The sequence below is a fragment of the Aotus nancymaae genome, unplaced genomic scaffold (genome assembly GCF_030222135.1).
Source record: "Aotus nancymaae isolate 86718 unplaced genomic scaffold, 86718_ANA_hifiasm-v0.15.2.pri h1tg000003l, whole genome shotgun sequence".
Lineage (NCBI taxonomy): Eukaryota > Metazoa > Chordata > Mammalia > Primates > Aotidae > Aotus > Aotus nancymaae.
In genome coordinates, this window is record NW_026988414.1 from 23,728,194 (window position 1) to 23,740,162 (window position 11,969).

The 11,969-nt window shown below is 42.1% G+C and overlaps 1 pseudogene; it reads left to right on the plus strand.

Annotated features, from left to right (window-relative positions):
• The first annotated feature begins 465 nt into the window (after window positions 1-465).
• LOC105707972 (mitochondrial intermembrane space import and assembly protein 40-like) lies at window positions 466-892 on the plus strand (annotated as a pseudogene).
• The last annotated feature ends 11,077 nt before the right edge of the window (window positions 893-11,969 follow it).

Sequence of the window (11,969 nt, forward strand, 5' to 3'; positions counted from 1 at the left end):
AGGCAGGGCCTTTTAAAAGATGTCAGCTGATTTTCAAGAGGGAAAAGGTTCATTTGTCAAAGGGTCAACAAGACGCAAGGAAGAGTTCCTTGAGCATCAGTTTACTGATAGTCAAGAGTCCTCATGTCCTTTATTGGTTCTGTATTAACTGATAACAGACAGTGCCTCACAGGAGAGCCAAGCCAAAGGGGAATGAGGGTGAAAGGCATGTGGACACTCACTGTTGGTAGGGGGCCTCACCTTCATTACTTCACGCAATCCTTTCAATAACTTTGCCGGTGAATGGCTATGATTTAGTCCATTCCACAGATTTTTTAAAAAAATGAGGTCCAGGAAGATTAAGCAATTTATCTCGATCTGCACAGGCCTCAGAGGCATCCTCCCTGTCTGAGGAGAGGGAGGTCATTGCATGAAGCTGCAGCGGCCACCGCTCCTTCTATGAGGTCTAAGGACTGGGCTAGAGCCATGTCCTACTGCCGGTAGGAACAGAAGGATCGAATCATATTTGTGACCAAAGAAGACCACAAAACTCCAAGCAATGCAGAGCTGCTGGCTGATGACCCCAACAAACCCTCCCTAGGAGGAGCATGGATTGATGCTGCTAAATGGAGACATTAACTGGAACTGCCTGTTGTTCCTCATGGGAATGGCCAGTGGCTCCTGCCAGGGAACAGTTCAAAGTGGCCTTTTCCTGCTTCCACCATAGCAAGAGGAGGTCAAGGGATAAGACTGTGTAGACCAGTTCTAAGCCATGCAGGAAGGCAGGCAGGAATACCCAGATCTCTATCCCCAAGAAGGGGAGGAAGAGGTAGAGGAGAAGCCAGTAGAACATGTAGAAGAAACAGCTCCCAATGAGGTCACTGCAACCAAAGAAGAGGAAGCGTCAAGTTAAGGAAGGCTACAGGGACGTGGGCTCCAGTCCTTCCACTTTAGAGTGATATAAACCTTTTGCAAAAGACCTTTTAGTCACCCTCCAAGAAAGTCTCTTTTCCTCTGTTGTCCCGTGCATGGTAATATACAAAATTGCTTATTTTGACGATCAGAGGACTTGGCCTCTTGACATATACACTGAAGAAAAAGGGATTTGTAAGTACACATGCCCTACCTAAACCTGCCAGCAAATATAGCCACCACTTTCGAATTCTTTCTCAAATAGTCCTGAATTTTTGCCAGTTTTAAACAATGTGCCACTTTTAAACAATCTCAGCAACTAAAAATCGTTATCCAGGAATGTTCCTTGTGTGTTAGCAGATTTAGTCTCCTCCCTTATATCCCTTATAGTAGATTGTATACCCCTTTGAGAAGTAATGCAAATAATAGAAACAAAAATATGTTTCTTTAAAAATGCTGGGCTGGGGCCCTATCTGCTAGAAGAGGCTGGATGGTCAAATACATATTTCTCCAAGCCCATCTTGACCTTGTGTATATGAGGGGGCGCTGTACTTCATCCCTGATGCATTCTGGTTTCCATGTTGGTGTTGAGCTCCTGGTTTTCAGTGTTTAGATAATAAAGATTTGGACCCTCCCAATCATAGCCTGTTTCTAGGTGAAGGGAGAGGCTGATTTTTGCTGTTCCTTGTTCCAAAAGCCTTAGTTTGGGGCCCATGTTCACACTGGCTCTCAGTCTGGTTAGGTGCATTGTTCTTGAGAGATGGGGACCTAATTATTACCAGCGTAGCAGCCAAGAGGGAAAAAAAATGTTGTGAATTAAGTATTCAATTAAAAGGAAACATGATTTCTACAAAAAAAAAAAAAAGTAATTTATCTAAGATCAACGGACAGGACTAGTGGGGGTTTGAGATTAGGACTCAAATTGGCCTGACCATTACTTGGTCCATAACAATAAACTGCCCTGTGGAAATAAAGCATTGTCACAATGAGAAAGGCAATCAGGAATGGAAAACAGTTAAGTAGAAACAAAAAGCGTAAAAGGACAAATACGAATGGTAAGCTACCTCCATGCTCCCCTAACATACCTGACAGAAATCAAAGGTTTCAACCACTGGAGTACATGCTCAGGATCATAATCTTTTCATTATTTTTATTATTTCAGGGATCTCTTTTGTGAAGGAAGTCTGCTCCACAGCAGATAGGCTATCACATAGTTATATGTATGTTTCTTACAAATCTAGGAACCTACAAGGTCCAAGCCCAGATCAATTTTGCTTCCAAGGAAATGCCTCTCCAATAATTCAAAGCAACTATGACCAGGCACTGTAATCCCAGGCTCACACCTGTAATCCCAGAACTTTGGGAGGCTGAGGCAGCAGATCACTTGGGTCAGGAGTTCGAGACCAACCTGGCCAACATGGTGAAACCCCATCTCTACTAAAAATACAAATATTTGCGGTGTGTGTTGGCATTCACCTGTAGTCTCAGCTACTTGGAAGGCTGAGGCAGGAGAATCACTTGAACCTGGGAGTAGGAGGTTGCAGTGAGCTGAGACTGTGCTACTGCATTCCAGCCTCAGTATAGAATGAGGCTCTATCTCAGAAAAAAAAAAAAAAAAGCAACTACAAAGTTACTCAAAACCTCTATTTGCTTAGAGAACGTCAATGGGACACCATTCCTGGTCTTCTATAGCTCTGTATGACTTTCCCTTATTCTTCACATATTCCTTATATCCCAGAACAGCTTCCCATCCTGTTTTTTTTTCCTATCATTTTTCCACACAACTCAGCCTGTGTGTTTCTTTCTCTTTGTCCCCTGTCTCTCTTTCCTCGATTATATAGATTGACTTTGTCTCTCTGGTAGAAAAACAAGAGCCCTGAGAAGATGGACTTGGGGAAGCAGAGGGCAACTCTAGAATTCCCTTGAGTGTCAAGGGCAGGTAGGAAGGCTGTGAGAGCAGTTATATGAACTTCCTTTCTGCTTCATCAAGGAGACAACATCCTAGAGTAGGAGAAGGCAAAGATTTGCACAGCTCTGACCCGGCTGTGAGTTCCAATGTGTGACCATGGATAGGTGATTCCACCATTTTAATCTTGCCTTCAAGGACAGTATTAACAGCCATCACATCACAGACCTGTGAGGATCAAATGAAGCATAGAGTGTTTCCAAAGTGAAGTTTCATGTGGTAAAACTACTGAGGTTTTGAATGCCTGAAAATATCTTTACGGTCCCTTCACATTTAAGTGAAAGTATTTAATGGCAGTTACAGTCATTTAATACTTCTAAAATATTGTTCCATCATCTTCTTATATCAGTGGTTAATATCTGAGTCTTGTCCTTTTGCAAAGTGATACATTCTTTTCCTCTGGAAGCACATAGAATTTCCTCTATGATGTTTTCAAATTCCATTAAATCACATTTGTCTGGGGTTTTAAATCCTATTTGGCACTATAGTCCAGAGTCTCTTTTCCTTCTTTCCTTTGTTTCTTCTTTTAGAAAATCTATCATTAATATTTTTCCAAGTGTTTTCCTCCCTTCATTGTTGCCTCTACTTCTCTATTTCTTGGATTTCTGTTATTCAAACATTGGCAGTTCCCTTTCTATCTTCCATAGCCCTTAATGTTTCTCCGCTCTCTTTCATGATAACTTTTAGAAGGAATCTGATCCCCAAGCCCACTGAATCATTCTTCTGTTGTATTTATTCTGATGTTTGTCTTTAATGGATGTGTCCAATATCTTATTTTCTTTATTTTAACTATTGCACTTTTAATTTCTAAAATGATTACTTGGAATACTAATCCTTGGTGTGTGGTATACAGAGACTCGGGAATGCCTTTTCAACTTAGAGGCCAATTCCTGATGGGTTGATGGTTAGAAAGTTAATTAGTAGCTTAGAAATCATTACTCTGTGGTTACTGTTGTTAGACTTTGGCCAAGCCATCCACCTCTCTGAGTCACAGTCTCCTCATCTGTTGGATAGGGGATAAGAAAAACCCCTCCCTTTCCACCCCAGGTGGCTCTGCGGGTAAAGGCTGTGGTGAGGCTGAGTGAGAGGTCGTTTGGAAAATGGCCAGAACCATGCAAACAGTACTCTCAGTAACTTGGCCCAGCCATGCTCCAAGAACTTCATGCCTTTGTTCCTTTGGTTCTTTGCTTGGCAGGTTGAATGGCGGCCCTTCCCCAGAGGCAGCACCAAAGCTATCATGACCTGTGAATGTAGCAGGTCAAAGTCCCTGGAATAAGTGTCATACTCCATGGTTCTGTACCCTGTCCTTCTGTGCTCTTAGAGTTCCAAGGCCTGGAGGGTGCAGGCTCTGTCTGGATTCTTTGCTGGCTGGAAGCGTATACTGCTTACACATTCAGCCCTCATTCACCACCTTGAGTCTCAGCTGGCCCTCGACAGAAAGCATTTGCTTTTATTAATTACTGGAAATCTGCAGGCTGAAAGGTCTTATTTATTCATCTTCTCCTTCCTGGGTATATGTATTAAGGAGGAGGAAGTTCAGGCAAAATGCATCAGCTGTGGCCTGTGGGATGATAAAAATCAAATAATCCCCTAAGGCAATATCAGCATTTCAGGGCTCTATACACATACCTGGATGTTCTCTGGGAAATCCTGGGCCATTTAACAACTGGCAACTACAGAAAAGAGAACCCTGAGGAAACTGCTGTCAGCTTATGTAGAAATTACTGGAAAGGGCAATATTCATGACACTCCCTCCTCTTCTCTTTTTGTTTTCTATAAAATGAGTTTGACTTCGCACTAATGCTGTATGAGATAATTAATAGAGAATAGACTTTGGAGTCATTGTCCTGGGGTGAATCTTCACTTCATATTAGATAGCTGTGTGTCCTTAGACAAATCATATCACTTTCCTAAAGTTCATTGTCCTTACTTGGAAAGTGTGACCATAATAAATGATACACTTTAGAGTTGCTGAACTAAATGAAATATATGATGGCATAAAACTAAAACTAATAATCAATGTAAATAAAATACTGGAGACTATGAGAAGCTCTGCAGTTTTGGCTGTCATCAGTATTCCTGGCTAAGTCCTCAGCAGGATGTGAAATGTAATAACTAGATTTGTTTGACAGTAATTGTGCTGGGATGACTACTACACTCTGGATTTTTAAGAGTGTTCTTCAGGTTCTAAAACTCATGTGCCTTCCCTTGAGTCTATAAAACAGAATTTTTCTTTTGAGAGACAGCTATATTCTAGGCACATAAAAACCTAGTGTGGTTTCCTTGTGTGGTTTCCCCTTCACTCCATGCTAGGATTGGTCTCTGCAACCATCCCTGTTAGGGCGCCAGCTGTGGTGAGTGTCTCCTCATACCGGGTTCCTCATACCAGGTCACTGGCTGTGGCGTTGGTCTCCTCACACAGGGTACCACCTGTGACCTTGATCACGTCGGGGTCACCACCTGAGACGTCAATCACCACCTGCAGAGGTCTGTCCTGCAGACCCTGACTCAACGACGGGTGAATAAATGCACCCTCACACCCACATCAGTGATTCAAGTGGGCTAGGGATGGTTGTCAGCTGCTTTAACAGGACAATTGCAGCCAACCAACCAACCCCCTGTCCATCCTCATTTATTCAGTATGGATTTAATAACAGAGGTTCTAAGTCAACACGCTTGTGGATAATTAACATGGTTAAAAGAGTGGTTTTACAAATGATAAAAACTTTAGATTCTGGGGCCCAGAGTGAACACCATTAACAGGTAATTCCCCTTTGACCTTCCTGCCATCCAGCAAAAAGTTTACATGGGTAAACAGTTAGAGTAGAGACACAGGGATGTGAGGTAAACAGACTTAACTGGGAAAGCCTCTTATCATCTCTTTCTATACTAATGTAATGAACCAGCTGCCTTCAGCCTGTCCCAATAAAACTTTTCAACCTTCCAAAAGGTTTGAGACTATAATCTATAACTTTCCCTAATATTTCCCTAATATTTTGCCAGCCACCCCAAGTGAACCCCAACAACAACTCCATATGGGAGATGTTGTGCATAAACTCCAAGATGGCACCAGTGATCTCACCTACTGGTATTCGCTTCCTTGTGTGGTTTCCCCTTCCACCCTGCGTGAGGATTGGTGTCTGCAACCAATACAATATGGAAGAAGTGATGGTACAACACTTCCAAGATTAGGTTACAAAAGACCCAGTGGCTTCTGTGTTGGGGGCTACCTCTCCCACCCTCTGAGAACTTTTTCTCTGGGGAAAACTAACTGCCATACTGTGAGAGGCTGTCATGGAGAGGAGCTGAGTGTCCTGCCAGCAAGTATATGGGTGAGCTTGGAAGTGAATCTTCAGCCCCAGTCAAGCCTTCGGATGATGACAGTCCTAGCAGAAAACTTGGATGCAACCTCATGAGATATCTTGAGCTAAAACAACCCAGCTAACCTATTTATGGACTACTGATCCTCAGAAACTATGTGCCATGGTAAATGTTTGTTGTCTTTAGCTACTAAGTTTTTAGGTAATTTGTTAAGCAAAAGTAAAATACTAGTATGGGAGGTACAATCATTCCTCTTTTATAGATGAAAAAACTACAAATCAGAGAGACTAAGTATTTTTTCCAAGATCATAGAGTTGAAAATACAAGATTTATACCAGGTCTTTCAGACTTCAAAACCAGCATGACCTTGCCACTAAATATGCTGCCTTCCCTAAATGGAAATATACTATCTTCCTGAAGAGAAAAAAAATAAGAGAAAAATTCAACTTTTTGAAGATGACATGCTGTTTTTATATATAGTTTTTATAATTATTCTAAGTAACGACTCAAAAGTTCTTGTGAATAATGAATATAAACTAAATATAAAACAGATTTGAGGGGGAAGGAGAAATAGATTCTTTTCAACACAAATATTTTGCTATCTGCTGAATGCCAGGCTGTGGGAATAAAACTAAATATAATAAACATGGTTCCTGTTCCCATGGAGCCTACAGTCTACTGTGGAAAATAATTGAATAGAAGGTTACAACTGACAAGACAGTATAGGACTTTGGAATCTGGCAGAATTTGGTAAAAATCTATCACTTAGTATCTGTGTGATCTTGGGCAAATGACCAATTGCTTACTTTGCAAAAGACTGTGCTAAACTCTTCAAGTTTGTCTTCTCTTCCATTCTTGCCAACTTCTGAGCACTTTACATGTATGATTCCACTTAAACTTCACAACAATGCTATGAATAAGTAGTATTACCCTAATTTTATGAATTAGCACTTATCTCATTGGGTTGCTAAGAGACTTAAACTATCTAATGAATCTAAAGAGCTTGACCCAGTGTCCAGTTCATGGTAAGTGCTGACTAAGTGGTTGTGACCCAATGTGAGTAACTCTAAAATCAGACCCTGAGAAAGGATATGTGTCCTAGCAATTTACTTGGGAAAAGATGCAAGAAGCTGTGAGGGGGTGGAGGTGGGACACAGAGGAAAAAAAAGATTGCTAATGAAGGATACATTTATGGGCAGGTAACTCCTCTGGGCAACTGGGGCTCAATCCCACTGAAACTTTGAGACGTATCATAGAGCACACCTTGAAAGGGACCCACTAAGGTGAAGAAGAGGGGCTATTTATTCACCAACTGTTGACCTTCATTGATTGAAGTTAATTTTGCAGTATTTCTAGCCTGCCCTAAGTGTGAGTCAAGCATGCTCTATGATCAAAGACCATCTTCAAAAACAGGTATAGAGGCTCTTGAATGGAGAAAATGTCTTCAGATGACACAGGGGTAGTCCCAGAGAGCATCTGTTAAGAGTAGTTGTTAATATTACTGTTCCTGTAATATCATTGGGATGGATAATATTGTGATAAGGATATGATATAGGTCATCATGGAGCACAGAAGAGAGTCGCTTCCCAGACATGGACAAGGAAAGTCAGGACAGGCATCTCAGAGATGTGGGGTTAAAGGGAAAAGAATAACTGGGAAAGAAAAACGAACAGAGGAGTGTTCTGGGCAGAGAGTAGTTTGTCAGAAAGTCTTGTCAAGGGACGAGAAAAAGGACGGCTTATTCTAGAAAATGAAAGACATTTGAAGACCTAAATTTTGAATTGAAAAGAATGAGTCACGAGAGGTAGTTTGCAAAGGACAGCAGCAGTCAGATCACATAGCTTTCATAGGTCACACTGGGAAGTTTAGGATTTCTCCTAGAAGCACTGGGAAATCTTCAGAGGATTTTCAGCAGATTTGTACTTTGATATTTCACTCAGGTCCATAGGGAAAGTGAATTTTGGAAAAGGAAGAAATTTGAAAGCAAAGAGACCTGTTAGAGAAGCAGCCGCCGTGGTTCAGTCGAGAGCTAACACGACTGGGCGAAAGTGGGATGATGGAGACTTGCTGATGGACATTTGCATTTCACACAATTTGTGGGTCAGCAATTCAGCTTATCTGAAGGTTCTGACCCAGGGTTTCTCCTAAAGTTGTTGTCAGAAAGTCAATGAAAGCTGCATCTGAAGATGTGACGTGCTGGAAGATCTACTTCCAACATGGCTCCTTCTCATAGTGGTTGGCAAGAGGTCCCTGTTGGTAGCTGGGTGGTCCTCTCCACAGTGCTGCTGGATGCCCTCATGACATAGGTTCTTGTTTCCCCCATTGTGAGTGACAGCAGAGGCAGAGAGCAAGACAGAAGTCACCGTGTCTTTTATGACCTATCCTCAAAATCACACTCCATCATTTCTGAAATATCCTACTTATGTACTCAGGCCAGCCCCATCCAGTGGAGGAGAAAGTGAATACTAGAAGGCTAGGAACATGAGGGCTGTCTTGAAGCCTGGCTGTGACAGTCTGACTCCAGCCCCCAGTGGTTCACATGCCTCCCACATGCAAAACTCATTTGCCCCTCCCCAAGGCTCCCCAAATTCTCATTCTATCCAATCAGTCAGCTTGAAGTCTGGAATCTCATCAACTAAATCAGATCTAGGTGTCAATACATCTCCTTGGGTATGTTTCTTTAAGTATAGCTCCTTGATTCTCCCGATCTGAACTTCTGGGAATTAAAGAGATAAATTATCTGCCCTGACACAGTGATGGGACAGGCATAGGGTAATGACTAAAGACACTTTAATTGTTGTGATTGGTTGTGATTCTTTTTGGGGAAGGGGGTTATTATCCCTTTGGCTTAAAGCCAAGTGCTGCTCATGGAATGATCGATCTTTCTCTAGTTTTAGAACTAATTTCCATGAGACAATGACAGAAATCCTACCTATCTGATAAGACTGGCTTGTCTCAGGGTGGGAAGTGGGAGGCTGGGGCAAAGAAAGGATTAGACCAGAGGATTTAGGATGCCTCCTTCTAAGAACCAGAATTTTTCATTCCCCATTATGAACTGAGCTATAACATGGAGCTTTGATAAAAATGGGCTACACTGAGGGCAGAACTAGTGATGGGAGTATGCATAGCTTTAATTTGGATGATTAGTTCTTAATAGTGTTGAGTGGCACAACCTTGTAAATGTGAAAGTACAATTTGTATTTATCGCGAATGTGCTGCTGGCTAAACTGTGGGTTCATTTGGGGTCAAAGCCAGTTTTTCTTTAAAAATTGAATTCATTCTGATGCTTGACCCCTATGCTCCCAACCTTGTTCAGTGGAGCCCAACTTCTAGTCATTTTTTGGCATCCCAACTAACAATAAAGAGTAGGCTATAAGGGAAGATGGTCAATATTTTATGTGATAAGAAAAGCCACAGTCATTTTTATTTTGCAATTTGGATGCTGAAATTTTCCCATGGAACACAGCCACATCTAGATATATGTGAGCTTTTTTTTCTGTTAAAATTATTCTTAATGTCTGTAAAAATGATTTCCTTCTATAGAATGTTTGACTTCATATTGACAGCTGTCTGTAAAACACCTATTTGGGATAATATTTGGAAAAAAGTAAATAGTTCTTGAAAAATTAAAAAAAAAAAAGACACTTTAAAAAGTTGTCACCAGAGTCATTCTGAAGTCTAGCTGGGAAAATATTGGCATTTTCTTGATTAGCACTCAGTCTCACTCGCAGAGCAGAATGACTGTCCATGGTTCTCAGATTTTTCCTACTGCCGCCTTGCAATGGGTATGTAGCCTAAACAAATAACAAATACGTGTCACTGAGATCTTAAGGGTTGTCTGTTAGCGCATTGTAACCCATCTTGACTAGCAGCGTTATTGCAAGCGGGGAAAGGCATTTAAAGGGAAGAAAGAAAAAGAGAAGCCTGCAGAGGCAGAGGAAGTGAAGTCAGAGATGTGGCCAAGGAGAGAGGAGAAAAACCAACAAACTCCAGGATGAAGGAAGGGAGACTTTAAAGAAGTGGGGAATAATCAACAGTGTCAAATTCTTTTGAAAGGTCAAATTAAAAATGCCTTGGGGATGATTAGGCTTTTAGATTTAAGAAAAAGATGGTTTGAAGAAACAATGGCAAGGAGTATTTCGATAAAATGGAAAGACCAAAAATCAGATTACAGTGAATTGAGGAGTAAGTAGGAGGTCAAGAATTAGTGGCAGAAAGTATTGGCTGTGAAGGATAATAGCTGGGGTGAAACATGGATATCGGGAAGTTTCGTTAAAATGGGAGGGAGGGAGCATTTTTAACTTTATATGAAGGAACAATTAAGCAAAAAAAAAAAAAAAAGAAAGAAAACAGAGGACAGATGAAGTCCCCGAGAAAGCAACAGGGCATGCATGGGGTCTAGGGATAGACAGAAGGAGGGGCACTTCAGCCGTAATAACAGGAGAGGAGGAAAGGGTGGGCATTTTCCCCAGAAGTGTCTGGTGTAGATGAGGGAGGATGAGGACAACCTGGCATGTTCAGATTATAGCAAGAAGTTCTTCACAGCTGGAGGGCTGGCTGCCCTGGGGGCAGCGCAGGGAAGCCCATGAAGGGAGAATGAGAGAGTAGGAGAGAAAGCCAGGTAGGAAAGAGCTAACTCCTGAGGGGCTAGAATGATAAGCTTAGACCTTGTATATAATGCAGATTCACTTAGAAATTTCAAGCAGCATATGGGACTCACCTTGAAGACAGGATCGGTGATCGATTACACAGGAGGACAAGGGAGGAGCAGGCACTAATATTTGTTGTAGCTTGGAAAGCTGTGGGATGTTGACCTACACAGGGACTACAAATAGAGCATCAGGATTCGACATTTATTTTGGCAACCTCGGAATGTATTTGAATTGCTGCAGAGCTGGAAGAACCAGACTCCACGTCATTAATGCAAAGGAGGCCCAGTAGCTCTAGGTTACATAGCCAGGGTCTGTCAGAGCCTCCAAGGCCACGACAAACACAGAGCAAGATGCCAGTGCTGAAAATGGTCTTTCACATTACCAACAGAATTGGAGATCCCTTGCGAGTGAACCTTTCCTACGTCTAGCTGGTGCCCACCAGAACTAAGGGACACGTGTAATCCAGGCAAAGCTGTCAGTTTATAAAGATGGACTCTCTAAATGTCAGAATTGGAAGTCATTTTATAGCTGATCTGGCCCTGGTGACAGTGGAAAAGTGGGGTGATGGCCGGGTATATTACCTCGAACACATCACTGACTACCTGAGCCTCAGATTCCTTTAGAGAATGCCTATCTAAAAAGGTTGCTGTAAAGACTAGTGACACTTTTTGGGTTAAATACACAACAGATGCTTTTTAAAGCATTTTACAAATGTTAATGAATTTAACCCTCATAACCATTGTATGGGGGAAAACTGTTACTATCCCTATTTTTAAAATGGAAAAACTGAGTCCCCAGGAGAAGGGACTTGGCCAAAGCCACTGAAGCATTTACAGGCAGAACCAGGACCAGCACACAGTCCTCCTGACCTCAGGACCTGTGCTTTTTGTGCTTTCAATGGAATAAACACAGACGTTGCCAGCTGCATCTTCATGTACCTGTACACGACTTGTTTCCAGGATGTGGCTTCTGCCCGAGGAAACGCTGAGAACACTGTGATGTTACACAGAAGGTTCTATTAGTGTTGCACAAACATCCTCTTTCCAGGCCCTTGGCCAGGTGTGTGCTAATGCTGTTCACTCCACTCTGTGCAGGGAAATGGACACCCCAGAGGCTGCTGGCATCAAGCAGTTTCTAAG